Raw genomic sequence first — 4,749 nt, forward strand, 5'->3', positions numbered from 1 at the left:
GTGGTGGTGGTAGTAGGGGTGATAGCAGTGTAGTGGTGGTGGTGGTAGTAGGGGTGATATGCAGTGTAGTGGTGGTGGTGGTAGTAGGGGTGATATCAGTGTAGTGGTGGTGGTGGTAGTAGGGGTGATATCAGTGTAGTGGTGGTGGTAGTAGTAGGGTGATATCAGTGTAGTGGTGGTGGTGGTAGTAGGGGTGATATCAGTGTAGTGGTGGTGGTGGTAGTAGGGGTGATATCAGTGTAGTGGTGGTGGTGGTAGTAGGGGTGATATCAGTGTAGTGGTGGTGGTAGTAGGGGTGATAGTAGTGTAGTGGTGGTGGTAGTAGTGTTGAGGTGTGTGGTGGTAGTAGGGGTGATAGTAGTGTAGTGGTGGTGGTAGGGGTGATAGTAGTGTAGTGGTGGTGAGTAGTAGAAGGTGATGCTGGTGTAGTAGTGGTGGTAAGTAGGAGTGATATCAGTGTAGTGGTGGTGGTGGTAGTAGGGTGATAATGTGAGTGTGTTAGTAGTAAATGAAAATTGATAGCAGTGTGTAGTGGTAGTAGTGGTGGTGGTAGTGGTAGGGGGTGATAGTAGTGTAGTGGTGGTGGTAGTAGGGTGATAGTAGTGTAGTGGTGGTGGTGGTAGTAGGTGATATCAGTGTAGTGGTGAAGCTGGTGGTAGGTACAGGTGATATCAGTGTAGTGAGTACAGTGGTGAAGGTAGTAGAGGTGATAGTAGTGTGAGTGGTGGTAGTGGTAGTAGGGAGTGATAGTGGTGTAGTGGTGGTGGTAGTAGTAGGGAGTGATAGCAGTGTAGTGGTGAGTGGTAGTAGGGTGATAGTAGTGTAGTGGTGGTGGTAGTAGTAAACAGTGTAGTGGTGGTGGTGGTAGTAGGGAGTGATAGTAGTGTAGTAGTGGTGGTGGTAGAATGGGTGATATCGTGTAGTGGTGGTGGTGGTAGTAGGGGTGATATCAGTGTAGTGGTGGTGGTAGTAGAGGTGATATCAGTGTAGTGGTGGTGGTGAGTAGAGGGTGATAGCAGTGTAGTGGTGGTGGTGGTAGTAGGAGTGATATCAGTGTAGTGGTGGTGGTGGTAGTAGGGGTGATAGCAGTGTAGTGGTGGTGGTGGTAGTAGGGTGATAGCAGTGTAGTGGTGGTGGTGGTAGTAGGGGTGATATCAGTGTAGTGGTGGTGGTGGTAGTAGGGGTGATAGTCAGTGTAGTGGTGGTGGTAGTGGTGAAGTATAAGTGTAGTGGTGGTGGTGGTAGGGGGTGATAGTAGTGAGTGGTGGTGGTGGTAGTAGCAGTGTAGTGGTGAGTGGTAGTAGGGGTGATAGCAGTGAGTGGTGGTAGTAGAGTGTGCTTAGTGTAGTGAGTGGTGGTAAATGATATCAGTGTTAGTGGTGGTGTAGTAGTGATAGTAGTGTAGTGGTGGTGGTGTAAATATCAGTGTAAAGGTGGTGGTGGTAGTAGTGTTGATATCAGTGTAGTGGTGGTGGTGGTAGTAGGGGTGATATCAGTGTAGTAGTGGTGGTGGTAGTAGGGGTGATATCAGTGTTGGTGGTGGTGGTAGTAGGGGTGATATCAGTGTAGTGGTGGTGGTAGTAGGGGTGATATCAGTGTAGTGGTGGTGGTGGTAGTAGTGGGTGATATCAGTGTGTGTGGTGGTGGTGGTAGTAGGGGTGATAGCAGTGTAGTGGTGGTGGTGGTAGTAGGGGTTGATAGTAGTGTAGTGGTGGTGGTAGTAGTGTAGGGTGATATCAGTGTAGTGGTGGTGGTGGTAGTAGGGGTGATATCAGTGTAGTGGTGGTGGTAGTAGGGGTGATATCAGTAGTGTGTTAGTGGGTGGTGGTATAGTGGTGGTGATAGTCAGTGTAGTGATGGTAGTGTAGTGGTGGTGGTGGTAGTAGGGTGATAGTAGTGTAGTGGTGGTGGTAGTAGGGTGATATCAGTGTAGTGGTGGTGGTGGTAGTAGGGGTGATATCAGTGTGTTGTGTGGTGGTAGTGGTGGTGTGTGTGGTAGTAGGGGTGATATCAGTGTAGTGGTGGTGGTGGTAGTAGGGGTGATATCAGTGTAGTGGTGGTGGTGGTAGTAGGGGTGATAGCAGTGTAGTGGTGGTGGTAGTAGTAGGGGTGATAGTAGTGTAGTGGTGGTGGTAGTAGGGGTGATATCAGTGTAGTGGTGGTGGTAGTAGGGGTGATAGTAGTGTAGTGGTGGTGGTAGTAGGGGTGATAGTAGTGTAGTGGTGAGTGGTGAGTAGCGGGTGATATCAGTGTAGTGGTGGTGGTGGTAGTACAGGTGATATCAGTGTAGTGGTAGTGGTGGTAGTAGGGGTGATAGCAGTGTAGTGGTGGTGGTAGTAGGGGTGATATCAGTGTAGTGTGGTGGTAGTAGTAGGGTATTATCAATTAGTGGTGGTGGTGGTAGAAGTAGGGGTGATATCAGTGTAGTGGTGGTAGTGGTAGTAGGTGATATCAGTGTAGTGATTGAGTAATTGTAGTAGGAGTGATATCAGTGGCAGTGGTGGTGGTAGTAGGGGTGATAGTGTTGTAGTGGTGGTGGTAATAGGGGTGATGGTAGTGTAGTGGTGGTTGGTGTGGCCGGGGTGATAGCGAGGTGTAGTGGTGGTGGTGTGGGTGATATCTATGATGCTTAATTGGTGGTGGCATTAGTAGGGTGATAGTAGTGTAGTGAGCGAGGTGGTGGTAGTAGGGTGATAATAATTAATAGTGGTGGTGGTGGTAGTAGGGTGATATCAATTATTTAATTCAGTGGGTGGTGAGCGGGGTGATAACGAATATGTGGGTGGTGGTGGTAGGTAAGGGGTGATATCAGTGTAGTGGTGGTGGTGGTAGTAGGGGTGATTGTAGTGTGGTGGTGGTGGTAGGTAGGGTTGATATGGTAGATGTAGTGGTGGTGGTAGTAGAGATGATATCGGTGTATTGGTGGTGGTAGTAGGGGTGATATAGCAATTAGTAGTGGTGGTGGTAGTAGGGGTGATAGTAGTGTAGTGGTGGTGGTATAGAGATTATCAGTGTAGTGGTGGTGGTGGTAAATTGGTGTAGTGGTGGTGGTGGTAGTTGATATCAGTGCTGGTGGTGGTGGTGGTAGTAGGGGTGATAGCAGTGTAGTGGTGGTGGTGGTAGCAAGGTGATAGTATGGTGGTGGTGGTAGGTAGTAGTAGGGGTGATATCAGGTAGTGAGACAAGGTGATGATAAGTAGGGGCTGATATCCAGTGTAGTGGTGGTGGTGAGTAATGGTAATATCAGTGTAGTGGTGGTGGTGGTAGTAGAGGTGATAGTAGTGTAGTGGTGGTGGTGGTAGGGGTGATATCAGTGTAGTGGTGGTGGTGGTAGTAGAGGTGATAGTAGTGTAGTGGTGGTGGTGGTAGGGGTGATATCAGTGTAGTGGTGGTAGTAGAGGTGATAGTAGTGTAGTGGTGGTGGTAGTAGGGGTGATATCAGTGTAGTGGTGGTGGTGGTAGTAGGGGTGATAGTAGTGTAGTGGTGGTGGTGGTAGTAGGGGTGATAGCAGTGTAGTGGTGGTGGTGGTAGTAGGGGTGATAGCAGTGTAGTGGTGGTGGTAGTAGGGGTGATATCAGTGTAGTGGTGGTGGTAGTAGGGGTGATAGTCAGTGTAGTGGTGGTGGTAGTAGGGGTGATAGCAGTGTAGTGGTGGTGGTGGTAGTAGGGGTGATATCAGTGTAGTGGTGGTGGTAGTAGGGGTGATAGCAGTGTAGTGGTGGTGGTGGTAGTAGGGGTGATAGCAGTGTAGTGGTGGTGGTAGTAGGGTGATATCAGTGTAGTGGTGGTGGTAGTAGGGTGACAGTAGTGGTGGTGGTAGTAGGGGTGATAGCAGTGTAGTGGTGGTGGTGGTAGTAGGGGTGATATCAGTGTAGTGGTGGTGGTGGTAGTAGGGGTGATAGTAGTGTAGTGGTGGTGGTAGTAGGGGTGATAGTCAGTGTAGTGGTGGTGGTGGTAGTAGGGGTGATATCAGTGTAGTGGTGGTGGTAGTAGGGAGTGATGCCAGTGTGTGTGGTGGTGGTAGTAGGGGTGATAGTAGTGTGGTGGTGGTGGTAGTAGGGGTGATAGTAGTGTAGTGGTGGTGGTGGTAGTAGGGGTGATAGTCAGTGTAGTGGTGGTGGTAGTAGGGGTGATAGTCAGTGTGGTGGTGGTGGTGGTAGTAGGGGTGATATCAGTAGTGGCGGTGGTAGAAGGGGTGATGTCAGTGTAGTGGTGGTGGTGATAGCGGTGATATCAGTGTGGTGGTGGTGGTAGTAGGGGTTGATAGTAGTGTGGTGGTGGTGGTAGTGGTAGGGGTGATAGCAGTGTAGTTAATTGGTGGTGGTAGTAGGGGTGATAGTCAGTGTAGTGGTGGTGGTGGTAGTAGGGGTGATAGTAGTGTGGTGGTGGTGGTAGTAGGGTGATACTGCAGTGTAGTGGTGGTGGTGGCAGTGGGGTGATATCAGTGTAGTGGTGGTGGTGGTGGTACGGGTGATAGCGAGTGTGGTGGTGGTGGTGGTAGTGGGGGTGGATGGTCAGTGTAGTGGTGGTGGTGAAGTAGGGGTTGATAGTGGTGTAGTGGTGGTGGTGGTGAGTAGGGATTGATAGCGGTAGTGGTGGTGGGTGGCAGTAGGGGTGATAGTCAGTGTAGTGGTGGTGGTGGTAGTACGGGGTGATGGCAGTGTGTAGTGGTGGTGGTGGTAGTAGGGGTGATAGTAGTGTATGTGGTGGTGGTAGTAGAGGTGATAGTAGTGTTGGTGGTGGTAGTAG

This window comes from Oncorhynchus nerka, linkage group LG6 (genome assembly GCF_034236695.1).
Source record: "Oncorhynchus nerka isolate Pitt River linkage group LG6, Oner_Uvic_2.0, whole genome shotgun sequence".
In the NCBI taxonomy this organism is placed as follows: Eukaryota; Metazoa; Chordata; class Actinopteri; order Salmoniformes; family Salmonidae; genus Oncorhynchus; species Oncorhynchus nerka.